This window comes from Prionailurus viverrinus, chromosome A2, assembly GCF_022837055.1.
Source record: "Prionailurus viverrinus isolate Anna chromosome A2, UM_Priviv_1.0, whole genome shotgun sequence".
NCBI lineage: Eukaryota > Metazoa > Chordata > Mammalia > Carnivora > Felidae > Prionailurus > Prionailurus viverrinus.
Genome location: NC_062562.1, coordinates 109,635,612 through 109,649,695, shown reverse-complemented (window position 1 = coordinate 109,649,695; position 14,084 = coordinate 109,635,612). Strand labels below are relative to the sequence as shown.

At 37.8% G+C, this 14,084-nt stretch overlaps 1 protein-coding gene and 1 pseudogene across 2 annotated transcripts in view; both read left to right on the top strand.

Moving 5' to 3' along the window:
- The window catches only part of CRPPA (CDP-L-ribitol pyrophosphorylase A), a 332,720-nt gene that overhangs the window by 76,605 nt on the left and 242,031 nt on the right, over nt 1–14,084 (top strand). The window lies entirely within an intron of this gene.
- Nucleotides 11,365–12,538, top strand: LOC125161115 (hsc70-interacting protein-like; annotated as a pseudogene).

Sequence of the window (14,084 nt, the reverse complement as noted above, 5' to 3'; positions counted from 1 at the left end):
TGGTTACATAGGTATGTCTTTAAGCCCTATCTCAAAGGGTCAGTGAGAACTTTGGATGAAATATGAAATTTTCTAGTTCAGTGCTTGGTATTAGAAGTGTTTGTCAGCTGTTACAGATATCCCCCAAACTCACAGGATGAAACAACAATTGTTTACTCTTGTTTGTGGATTGCCTGGGAGTTGGTTGATCCAGGTTGGGCTTGACTGGCTTGTTGTATGTGGTTCCTTGCTTGAGGGCTATGCTCAGGTTTGCTCTCTGTGTGTTTCTTGAGCCCACACTGAAGGGCCAGCAGCTATCTTGGAGAACTTCTTACCGTAATGGCAGAAATTAGAAGACAAGTGGAAAACTCTGATTCTTCATAAGTGATAAGCATGCGCCTACCACATTGACACATTCGCTTTCATTCCATTGGACAAATCAAGCCATGTGACCAATCCCAACATCACTTTAGTGAGCAGGTACACTTCACATTTGTGATGGTGGCAAGAAAATCGTATTATCATTCTACTACAGGGTAATGAAACAATTATGATCAGTAGTAAACAAATAGTAGATGTTTCTGTTTTGCCTTTAAAAAATATTAACTTTTTTTTTCCTTTTTCTTCTTACCATGTACTTTCTGACATGAACAAAGTAGGTATTGAACCTGTAACATTATTGAGGTATTAACAGCTTTACAAACCTGACTGGTCATATATCATTTTCTCTGCTGACACAAGTGCTTTTTCTCATGCTCTGGCTTAATTTCATCCTGTAGATCACGACTTAAATACCAACTCCCTATGAAGCCTTCCTGTCTATTTTTCTCCTTCTTTCTAATTCCCTTTTTAATTTCCTTTGTAGTACTTAGTTGGATCTGTAATTATTTGGTTTATTTATGTTTATCCCCTGCAAATATGCAGTCCATGAAGGCAGGGATTTCATCTTCATTGTGTTTGCCTCAGAGATGTTAGCTGATTTTGATAACTGACCATTAGGACCACTTTTCACTTTCTGTGCCTTAAATTCTTCCCTGTACATTTTAAATTCACCAATAAAGACTGAGCCTCCCAAACCGTAGGTCCCCATGCTTGACCCCAGGACAGCAGAACCCTTGACCTGTGCATGTGTGTTCTCTACCTGGAGCTCATTGTGTATCCCTGGTTATGCTGTGTCATTTCCAAGTTTTGTAAGCGATAAACCTTTATTTTGTTTTCCAAGTTTCCTGATGGTTGTTGTTGAAGGGTATCTGGGAATCACAGTAAGAACAACCAGGGTTAGTTCAGTCAAAACATTGTTTTGGAGATGGGAGATGCCTGTTGGGAGGCTGACTGGGGCCCACGTGAGTGCCCCTGGACATTTGCAGCTGATAGCATTCCTATCAGTAGGCTGAGACTGGTACAAAACAGTAAGAATAAAATAAATGGAAGAAAAGCTAGAACAAGTTTATGTTTTTAGGTGAAATCAGCTATCTTTACTGTATCTCATTTTGGTATGACAGTTTACTATAAGCATTTATTAAACAACACATTAGAACACTGATCTGATGGGTTTTGAGTCGGAATTTTTATAGGTACTGAATTTAGCAACACCTAAACAAAATCTTTATATCTTGATGCAGAGTATTCAAGGAAGTTGTTTGGATTCTGGAAGGTAATAACCTAAGTAAATGTAGCTCCAGCAGCAGGTTGCTCATACTGTTATAAAGTACATTTCCAATATATAAAGTGGACTAATTCTATGCATTTTATACTTCTTATAGGGCTGAAAGTGACACTAAAGTTCCCAAACTGGTGATTTGAAAATTGAGTACTGCCTGCAAAGGTGTGGGTCTCTTCTGCATTTTATTTTAATTATATATATTTTTAGCATTAAAAGCAAACCAAAACAAAAACAAACCTTACCTTTGTCAACAGCATAAGATTCAGCAGTGCTGGGTTCTCCGTATAGTCTTTTGTGCTAAATTGTCAAACAAATGACATCTTCATACACTGTATACTCTTCAGGACTCATTTATAATTATTCTTTTCAATTGCCTTTTAAATCAGATAATGAGCTACAAGATATTTATACTGCCTTTTGTGTTAACTTATGTATGTAGTTACTTTTATTGGCTGTGTCTATTTATGTAGATTCAGGTTGCTGTCTAATGTTACTTCACTTTAGCTTCAAGGCCTCCCTTTGGTGTTTCTAGTAGCGCATGCTGCCTGGCAAAGTATTCTATCACTCTTTGCTTACTTGAGAATGTCATCCTTCATTTATGAAGGATTATTTTGCTGGATATAAAATTCTTAGTTCATGGTCTTTCTCCTATCAGCGCTTAGAATATGCTCTCCCACTGCCTTCAGGAGTTCATCAGATATGGTTTCCTTTTGTTCATTAAATATATTTAAAATAACTTGTCTTTAGTAAGTCCAAAGTCTAGTCTTCCTCAGGACAGTTGTATGATTTTCTTGACATATGCTCTTGTTTCTTGGCATATCTGCTAATTTTTGTTGAAAACTAACTTTTTTAGTAATAGAGCGACTTTGGAAATAAGAACCCACACCTCTATGGTTTGCTGTTGAAAACATTTGTTTCTACTTTCTAAAATTTTTTAAAAATGTTTGTTTATTTTTGAGAGAGAGACAGAGACAGAGCATGAACAGAGGAGAGGCAGAGAGAGAGAGAAGTCACAGAATCCAAAACAGGCCCTAGGCTCTGAACCGTCAGCACAGAGCCCAACGCGGGGCTTGAACTCATGAACCATGAGATCATGACCCGAGTCGAAGTCAGACGCTTAACCAACTGAGCCACCCAGTTGCCCCCACTTGTTGGTACTTTTGATTTGTTAAATGACTTACCTGAATTCTATAGTATGTGTATTCTTGTCTATTATGTCCTATGTAGCCATTGAGGTCTCTATTAGGATAGTTTAGTGGTCAGTTAATGGTAAGAGATTTCCTTAAGTATCTGGAACAAACCATGTTCCCAGTTTTGCCTGTTGTCTCTGTGTGTAGAGACACACTTGGCTATGCTCAGGAAAGCAGTTTACAACTCTGGCTTCCTTCTCACTTCCTGTTTGTGAAGCACAAGATTAGTCAGAAGTAAGAGCATGGGACCTTGTCAGGTCTTTCCTGGACATGTGGACAGCTCTATGTATGTTCATGGTCTTTACTGGATACCCAGGAATAGCATTTGGGCTTTTCAAAGCCTTGTTTGGACATGTTACTCTTCAGCTTTTCCTTTTAATGGTTTAGCTTAGCTTATTGTTTGCCTCAGTTGTTACCATCACATTAGGCAGCTGCTGTGGTAAGCAGTTACTGCTGATAATTTTTAGCACATGCTCCTAGGGAAACTATACTGGAAATCTCTGACTTAAGTCAAACAAAAACAAACCTTAGAACTCAGGTTTTCAGGGTTTTCAGGAGACAGGTGAAACTATGGCAGCTACCTGGGGACTGGAATTTAGAGAAACTCCAACTTTGTTTTGTCTTATCCGGTGGCTGTTAGGCTTCTGTTTTTCACTGTAGCTGTAGGTTGTTGGTGTTCAGGATAACCATCATACTCAGAAGAGACTGTGGGGCATGAGGTGGAGGAAACGGGATAAATTAAAATGCTACAACATTCACTGTGGTTTTGTCTTTTTTTTTTTATACCAAGATTTAGCATTACCTACTTCAGCAAACATTCCGTAGACTGACACATGGGTTTGATTAACTTCCAGAGTTGTGAAAAAGGTGATTTTCATAATACCTGTCAATGTTCTTGTTGTTTTTACAGAGAAAAGAATTTCGGTGCCCTCAACAAGTAACTATATTCCTTGTTTTTTTATGTGACAGTTGTAACTCTCAGTTATGTCTGAGTGTAGGACTGTCAAGTCAAATATGCAAGAGCCAAGTATGCACAAGTTGATTCTTTTTTTTTTTTTTAATTTTTTGAACATGTATTCATTCTTGAGAGAGAGATAGAGTGTGAATGGGAGAGAGGCAGCAGAGAGAGAGGGATACATGGAATCTGAAGCAGGCTTCAGGCTCTGAGTTGTCAGCACAGAGCCTGATGCGGGACTTGAACTTAGGGGCAGTGAGATCATGACCTAAGCTGAAGTTGGCCAGTTAACCGACTGAGCCACCCAGGGGCCCCATATACACAAGTTGATTCTTGACCATATGCTATTTACTTGCCATAACCAATATGTGACTTATTAATAATATTCTGATACTAAATATATGTCTTTTAAATGTCTTTTTCTGTAAGTTGTGAACATACTTCTCTAACATGTACATTTGTGCCTGCCTCTGCTTTTTAATTACCATAAAGTAGATATGATTTACCTGATTTGAGAGGGTGGGATTGTGAGTATATTCTGCAGAAAGAGAATGAGTGAAAAAGCTGAACTCAGAAATGTTAAATCATAATTTTCTAAACTGGGTATCATGGAATATTCTTGAAGATAGTAAGTTTTGGGAAAAGGCCTCATGGTAAAATATATTTGGGAAATTCTAGGCATAATATTCCTCATTTGAATATTTAAAGTGGATATTAGTAACCAAGGCCTGATGCAAAGTTGCTAAACTTTAAGCTAGCATTTCCCAAACTTATTTGCATGAGGAGCATATTCTGTGGATCATAGCTAGTAATATCGTGAGAAACAAGTACATTTTTGCAGAAGAAACCAATGGACCTCTAGATAATTTTATAGATTTACTTTAACTTTTTATTTCAGCTAGTTACAGACAAGATACGCAGAGGTGAGTAGGGGGGACAAGTAACGACGAAGGCAATCTTGCATACTTAGCTGGAGAATAGGAAGGTACTTAAGTTTTACTAAGCTGTATCATTAGCCATATCTTTTATATATAATGAGGAATTAATAAGTTGACAAAATTAAATGTTTATTTGTGCTATAGAACTTTAAGAATGCAGTCAATTTTTTCTTAATGCTTTGCACAGTTCTACACATACAGCAGCTGTTAATGTGTGTGTGTAACGGATTAATGCATTTTATAAACTTTCATAGAGCTTATCACTGGGAAGAAAGAAAGCTATAGGAAACTGAAATAGAATTTTGAGCTCCTGTGTTTGGTTATGCAACCATTTCTAGGTTGGTAAATTCAGGAAAAGGTATTGAACTCTTTTGAACACTTGAGAAATAAACACGTAGGTATATGGTTACTTTATAACAAATCAAGAACAGATGGGAAAAGGACAGTCTTTCCAATAAATTGTGTTGGTGAAGCTAGACAGCCATGTGTTTATGGAGGAAACTGGACCAGTATCTTACACCATACACAAAAAATAACTTAAAAATGGAATAAATACTTGAACATAAGAAAACTTCAACCATACATAGGTGGTAGGCTCCTTGACGTTGATCGGGGCAATGATGGTTTTTTTGGTTTTGTTTTGTTTTTTTTTGCATCTGACACCAAAAATAAGGACAACAGATAAGTGAGACTACATCAGACTGAAATCTGTATCTACATTCTGAAGGAAAGAAATCAAAATACAAGTTACCGAATGGGAGCACATACTTAAAAATCTTCTTTCTGATAAGGGGTTTATGTCAAAAGTATACAAAGAACTCCTACAAGTCAATAGAGAAATAGCTAAAAAAACAGGCACATAATCTGAATACACTTTTTCAAGAACACCTGCAGCTGACCAACAGGTACATAAAAACCTGCTCACCTTCACCAGTCAGGGAAATGCATATCAGAACCACAATGAGATCTCCTCTCAACACCTGTCAGAAGGCAGAGTATAAAAAAGCCAAGAAATAACAAGTGTTGGTGAGAATGTGGAATAGAGGGAACCATCCTGCAGTGTTGATGGAGTCTAACTCGGTGCGGCCATCCTGGAAAATCGTGTGGAGGTTTCTCAAAGAACTGCCATGATTCAGCACTTCCACTTCTGGATATCTATTAAAAGAAAAGGAAAACTCTCAAAAAGATATCTGTGCACCTACATTCATTGCAGCATTATTTGCAATAGCCAACATAGGGAAACAACCAAAGTGCCAATAGATGGTGAATAAAGAAAATATCTCTTATGTGGAGTCTTGACAACAAAACTCAAGTTCATGGGTACAGAGAAGAGATTAGTGGTTGCCAGAGGTAGGAAGTGAGGGGTGGGTGGAGAAATGAGTAAAGGGGGTCAAAAGGTAAAAAGAAAAAAATTAAAAAACTCCAGTCACCCAAAATAGACATCACCGAATCCATGTACAAGAAGTCCTTAATTTGATTCCATATATCTTTCTAATGTTTCGTTAGCTGATTTCCTAAGCCATGATAAATTACAATTAAAAAAAAAATTACTGCAGAAAAACTGTTGTCAGATAATCCAAAGGGTAAAAATTTTGCATTTCAAAGGCATATGATTTATACTAAATTTTAGTAAGAATATGTTTGATGTTTTTGAAATACACTTTGAAAATAGATTACTTCTTGAAGGTGTTTAGTATTCAAAATTTCTTGCCCCTTTTTTTCAAATTCATAGTAACATAAGGAAGGAAGTAATCTGTAAAAGACTAAAATCATGATCTTACAAGTGTCTAATCACTCCCAGTGCTAAATTCATTATAGCCTGGACCTTGAATAAACCTGACTTGTCTCTTAGATATTAATTGCTGATTAAAATGGTGTGTGTGTATAGATGTATCTATAGATCTATACAGATCTATAGATATATCTATATCTAGATATATATATATAGGTATCTATATATCTAGATATAGATATATCTATACACACTAGTGTGTGTATATACACACATACACACACACTAAATTTTTTACAGTTTTTGGACAAATGATCATTTTCTATTCTGCCAAGTCCACCATATATTACCAATGTATTTTAAAAAGAGTAAGTATTGGACACCTGGGTGGTTCAGTTGGTTAAGCATCTGTCTTTGTCTCAGATGCTTGAACCCTGCTTGTGAACTTGAGCCCTGCTTCAGGTGAACCCTGCTTCTTTCTCTCTCCCTCTGATTCTCGTGGGATGTTCTTTCTCTCTCTGTCTGCCCCTGGCTCACTTGTGCCCCCCCCCCAAAAAAAGTAGGTACCATTCCTTTGGATGTTGGTTGAATAGTAGATGTATTGTACACATTTATTTACAGTTAAAAATGGACTCTTTTGAACCTCAGATTATATATATTTATATAAAATATAAATATAAAAATACAAAAATACATAAAAAAATATAAAAACCTGTGTTGTAAAGTTGAACCTTAAGTGATTTTGTGAATGATAATGTTTCTGGCTAGAATTCTAGTTTTTTGAAGTTTGCCATAGTGGGGTTATAGTGTGTCTTAATTATTTTAATGATTGAAGTGCAGGTATTTTATACAAGCTGTCTAGAAAGCTAGTAGGAAAGGATCCACTTGGCCTTCTGTGGCCTGCAGTGTGTACTGTGTTATTGGAGGGTTGGCAGGCTATCATGTTAAAAAGGACCCCAGATTACTGTTTTCTCCTTCAAAACACAGTAGTGAGGATTTCATCAACAAAATTGTAGGTGGAGAGTTACACATGTGTGATTCTTATAAAGAAAGCAACAATTTTTTAATTTGTTTCCAAACTATTATGACATAATCTTGGTGCAGTACTCTATAGTACTTCTAACAAGATTTGAAACAAGATTGGTGGTATTTTGAATGTAGTCTATTTAGGTTTTTCTGCATTTGATCAGAGTATTTGCACGATGAAATGTCCAGGATATATAAACTTTCAGTTAGAAATTAAGGCAGGATTCTAGAATCGTTCAGGAGACTCAGTAAAGTAAAAAACAAAACAAAACAAAACAAAAAACCAAACAACAAAAAACAAAACAAAAACCCTCAAGGTATCCTGGACAAATTGGCAGACATTTTCTCCCACTAAGCGTGCAGTGAGTGTGGTTAAAATTACTGTCCTAAGGTACAACATGTATGTAGTTTTTGAAAATAGATGAGAGAAGTTGTAACAGGAAGCCTCTTTGAGCTTTATGGAAACGGAAAAGAGACTAAAATTAGGCCAAGTGTGCATTAACCTTGGGCAAAGGCATGTGTGGTGGTGAATATGGCCTAGGATTTTGTAGCAAGTCAGTGATGGAACACACCCTTGTTAGGCTGTGTTGAACTTCCACTTCTGTGTAAGGTGGGGTAGAATGAGTGTATGTTGCACATTGCCCCTTTATTGCTGAGCCAAGGAGCTTCCCCTTCCTCCTTAGTGCATGTATTGATAAATTATACGTAGATAAGGGTATACACACATTGATATAAATATACTGACATAAAAATTTCAAGACAAATACACCGTTTACCTTAGGAAGTGTTTCAATGAAATGAATGTATGAAAGAAAGAGTATTTTACCCTGTGGAGAGCAATGCTGGTCTCCAGAAGCTATTTCCTTTGAGTTACTTTTTTTTTTTTTTTTTTGTCTGCACAACATGTGCTCTGAGCCACAGTGTTCAAGGTTACTTGACACCTTTTATGTTAGCCACCTTCCCTTATTTTTCTCCAAGGCTGTGATCCTTTTGAAGATAGCCAATTTCATGTGGAGTGAATTGGAGCCCTCCCTTGGTAGGGTCCCTTCCTTAAGACAAGAAAACACACACACACACACACAAAGACACACACAGAAACTTCAAAGTAACCTGGCTATGTGTGTATGTGACAACATCCCTCACGATTTGTAACATGAGATCACTTAATCAGACTGCATGTTTGTGTGTGTTACCATATATGGGAGACAAAGAACTAGGAAATATATTAAAAACTCTGCCATATGGCGTTCGGGGCTCAGTTTAGGGCTCAGCCCGACTGAGCCGTGCTGGCACGAATAAAGTTGCTTCCTGGAAAAAGGAAAACCTCGATGTCACAACTTTGTGTGAGAATCTTGCTACATCCCCGCTATTGGAAATGAGAAAGGAAGACTATTTCTCTCAGGGAGGTGATTGAAAGGGTGCATAGAAATATTTCTACTTTTTGCGGAAAAAAGGGACAAAGTTAAAAACATGAAAATGAATTGGAATGCCCTACTCCTGGCACTTACTTTGACTTTATTTCAACCTAGAAAGACAAAAAGATTCTAACTCTTATTTTTCTTTTACATTGTGACAAGGCAATCAGAAATGGCACTGGCTGGGGGAAATATAGGGGCTTTTTCATGATTTGGTAGTTTTCAGGCACTAGACAAAATTAGTTCCCAGTTGGTCCAACTTAAAGTTTCATCAGGAAGAAAGTTCTATATCTTTTTGCTGTGCATTTGCATGATCAAGTAAGATAGTTTCTAGTTTTCAGGGAAATCACTCAAATCTTTCACAAGCACACTTTATGGAAAAAGATCACACAACATAAACTCCTCAAGATTGGGGTAAGAACTCTTCTGGTATGTTTTGAATTTGTTTCTCTCTCTCTCCTAACCTCAAAACATAACACATAAAACAGTGAATATGTAATGAATGAAATGTATAAAAATATATAAATGACATATATTAAGATTGGTAAGTTTATTCTGAGAATACTTTTTCATCTTTTCTGTGATCCCAGTGCCTAAAAATTAAGATAATTTTAGCTCATACAGGACTTGATTGGTCTTAAATCTTCCCATGTGAGAATTCCGTAGAGAAATATTACCTCTGTGATGAGTGATGAGTGATGAGTAGGGCAGATGATTTTTCTTGATTCCATGACATCTACATTTTAAGAGACATTCTTTCTTTAGTATCTACATATATTTCCTTCTCTTGATATTTTCACAATGAAAACTAATTAGTTGCTTTTTTTTTTTTTTTTTTTTTTACTTTTTTGTATTTAATTTAGGCCTGTGTCTGTTAGATGTCTGTTTAATATGAAAATCCTTTTGGGGGAGAGAGTGTGTTTTTGCTCACATTGAATATCAGAGAATAACTGTCAACACTCGGGAAATAATGATTATTAATCAAGGAGGGAATGCCTTTCCTTCAGAAGACTGAGACCTGGCAGTGGGTAGGAGTCCTCTGTTTTGTTCTCAGTATTCTCTCTCAGCTTTTTTTTTTCCCTTTAGTTTTTCTTAGTTAAAATATATTCCACATCTTTTTTATGAAAGACTACTCTTAGACCATGTTTTTTTTTTTTTAGCATAAAGACTAAATTTCGAACAGTTTTTGGACAGATGATCATTTTCCGTTATGTTTCCTATGCACCATATGTTACCAACATAGTGTTCTAAAAAGAGTAAGTACCATTCCTTTTGATGTTGGTTATATAGTAGATGTATTGTACACACGTATTTATAGTTAAAAATGAAATCCTTGAACCTGAGACTATATAAGGCACTCTAAACCACTTAGCGTGGTGGAAGATTCTAGAAGTTCATGCCGAAGTTAAGCTGATATGGCGGATTTCACATGTATTGTGAAAGAGTTGCCAGAGTTCACTCTTGGAGGGTTTCAGTGTGATATTTGAAATATTGTTTAGGGAAAGATTTTTGGATCGTGACCATATTTACAAACAGCAGTGATGTTGTTACAATTACACAGTCACCAGCTTTGTAGGAGAATTTTGAGGTGAATTGCCTCTATTAACAATTCTTCCTGTTCCTTTAACTTTCCAGTGTTCAGGGTATCTCCTTGACTATCTCTTGGTTTTGCAAAGAAAGGAGACTTCAGGTTTTCCAAGACAGACTCTAAGTTTCTGGAGAAATGGAATTGGTAACTGGCAAGTTGTTGACACATTTGTTAGAACTAGGGTTTTTGTTGCTTTATGATTAATCCATTTTTTCTATTCCTCTGCTTAATTTATGATTTCTGTTTCCTGTAACTTGAGTTTTACTTGCCATATCTCTTCCGCTGTAAGAACAATGTGTGCCATTGTAAGTTTGGCTTCCTTTCACAGCTTGCAGATTGTTTTGTTATGTCGTAGTTCAAATTTCTTGCAGATGGAATGTGATTTACTCTGCTTTATTTATTCATCCAGACCATAAGCCACAGATCATCTGGTAGATTGGCTACTCTGTTGATAGGTCCTGATGCAATAGACCAAACACCAGAATGGGGTTGGAGAGGGAAGAAATGACAGGAAATAAAACATGGTTGATGCCTCTTTACCATGGACTGTAGATTAGGCATTTTCCTTAAAAAAAAAAAAAAAAAAAAAAAGCGGGGGGGGGTAGGCAGGGTAAGCATCTAATACATGTACTATAAACTTAAAACAATTTCAAGTAGAGGCACCTGTGTAGCTCAGTTAGTTGAATGTCCATCTCTGGGTTTCAGCTTGGGTCATGATCTCAAGGTCATGGGATAGAGCCCTGCATCAGGCTCTGTGCTGAGTGTGGAGCCTGCTTAAGATACTCTCTTTCTCCACACGGTCACTCTAAGTTAGTACCTGCGCCTGGAATGGGGCCACAACCTTAGCTGCGTCGGCCACCCACCACCGCCTCTGGACCATGGACCCCTGCAAAGTGAGTGAGCTTCAGGCCTTCATGAAAATGTGTAAGCAGGATCCGAGCGTTCTGCACACCAAGGAAATGTGCTTCCTGCGGGAGTGGGTAGAGAGCATGGAGGGTAAAATACCACCTGTTACTCATAAAACTAAATCAGAAGACAATATCAAGGGAGAAAAAACAGATAGTAAGAAGGTGGAGGAAAACATAAAGACAGATGAACCATCAAGTGAGGAAAGTGATCTAGAAATTGACAATGAAGGTGTGATTGAGCCAGATACTGATTCCCATCAAGAAATGGGAGATGAAAATGTAGAGATAACTGAGGAAATGATGGATCAGGCAAATGATAAAAAAGTGGCTGCCATTGATGCCCTAAATGATGGTGAACTACGGGATGCCATTGACTTGTTCATGGATGCCATCAAACTGAATCCTCTCTTGGCCATTCTATATGCCAAGAGAGCCAGTGTCGTCATCAAATTACAGAAGCCAAATGCTGCCATCTGAGACTGTGACAGAACTATTGAAATAAATCCTGATTCAGCTCAGTCTTACAAGGGGTGAGGGAAAGCACACTGACTTCTGGGCCATTGGGAAGAAGCAGCACATGATATTGCCCTTGCTTGTAAACTGGATTATGATGAAGATGCTCGTGCAATGTTGGAAGAAGTTCAACCAAGGGCCCAGAAAATTGCTGAACGTTGGAGAAAGTGTGAGCAAAAACGTGAAGAGCGAGAGATCAAAGGAAGAATAGAAAGGGTTAAGAAGGCTCGGAAGAACATGAGAGCCCAGAGGGAGGAAAAAGGCAGACAGATCAGGAGCTCAGTATGACTCTTTCCCAGGTGGCTTTCCTGGGGGAATGCCTGGTAATTTTCCTGGAGGCATGCCTGGAATGGGGGTGGGGGGGGGGGGGAGGAATGCCTGGAATGGCAGGAATGCCTGGGCTGAATGAAATTCTTAGTGACCCAGAGGTTCTTGCAGCCATGCAGGATCCAGAAGTTATGGTGGCCTTCCAGGATGTGGCCCAGAACCCAGCAAATACGTCAAAATATCAGAGTAGCCCAAAGGTTATGAATCTCATTGTAAATTGTCAGCCAAATTTGGAGGTCAAGCATAATGCCTTTCTGACAAACAAAGCCCTTGCTGAAGGAAAAGCAACTTCGATCACCTATTGGATGTCACAGTAATACAAACCAGTGTATCTCTGACGTTCTCATGGAGAAAGCTGGGGTGCTGTGAAGATAATCCCTACCCCTCTGCCCCACATGCAACTGAAACATTTTAGAGTGATTTACCATTAGGGTTTTCATTCAGATGATGTTTTCCTACTAGGAATTACAAACTTTAAACACTTTTTAATCCTTAAAAATATTTAAAAACATATTAAAAGGGTGTGTTAATTCCTACATTTTTCTTTATTAATCATTGCAGTTTTTTTCTTCCTTTGGATTAATTGGGCAAGGAAGATATGTCAGTATGGAAGATTTATTGCTCAGTTTGAGTGAAATAAAAGCTTATTAGCGAGAGGCAAATATAACATTTAAATAGATGAAGTTTGAGATGGGTATATGGTTACTGAGACATTTTGACTTGTCTTTTTAAATGCTTTATTTTTTAAACATGATTTATTTCAATAAAACCATTGGGACCACCAGTATTGGAGTAGGACCTGGATAGGGGCCATAAGTTCTTGGCAGGGCAGCAGCAACCTTTCTCCTTTAATATAGCATGCATACTTGTGCAGATGCATTTAAATCTTACCCTGTGGTGAAGGGATGATTTTTATAATGCTGCAGTAGAGTTGGATTACTTAGCTGTGTTCTTGTGTGATACCAAAAATAAACGTTTCATCTTATTTCCACATACACGCACAAAAGATACTCTTTCTCTGTCTCTCTTTTCCCTCCCTCCCTCCCTCCCTCCCTCCCCCCCCCCCCCCCCCCCCCCCCCCCCCCCCCCCCCCCGCCCAGCTGCTGCCTGGCTCCCCTGCTCCTGTGCTCTCTTTCTCCCTAAAATTAAGAATGAAATAAAAATCTTAAAACAATTTCAAGTATACAGTATTTTACTTGATGATGTCCTCAGAAAAATTCAGGCAAAAACTGAAAATCTTCTATTGTAGGTATTTTCACTACTAAGATAAAAATGAGTATGACATTAAAATTGTTGTTTGACAACTCAGTTGTTGTATCATGGACAGTTTACTCAAGGAAAATGAGGTTAGAGATTGTGTATTAGTGTACTTTGAGGCTTTTTACTAGTGGTACAAATTTTATTTGCTCCATCTATGCTAGAGACAAGGGCTAGTGTAGTATATGAAATGCAAGGGTGTCAGTACATCAAAGGCTGGTGGCCAAAGTTAGGTGTAATGGTCTGGAGCAGTTGTTGTTTGCCAGGGGCATACTCTGCTCATCCAGGATGGAATTCATACAACATACAGAGGACGTGCAGAAAGTGACCTATCTATTGGGCCGTGTTCTCACTCACTTGCTTTATACTTTTTGATTAAAAAACAAAACAAAACACAAAAACAAACAAAAAAACCCTCCTTGTAGCTAATGGGATTTATTAAGTTCCTCAGAATACCTTGTTACCTATTACAGAAGAAATACTGAAATCCAGGTGTTCCTAGATAACTTTCCAGTGTATCCAGATCATCTTGCTATAATGGATCCTCACCAGTCTGTAACTGCACTATGAAGTTCATCCTGTCTAGGGACCAC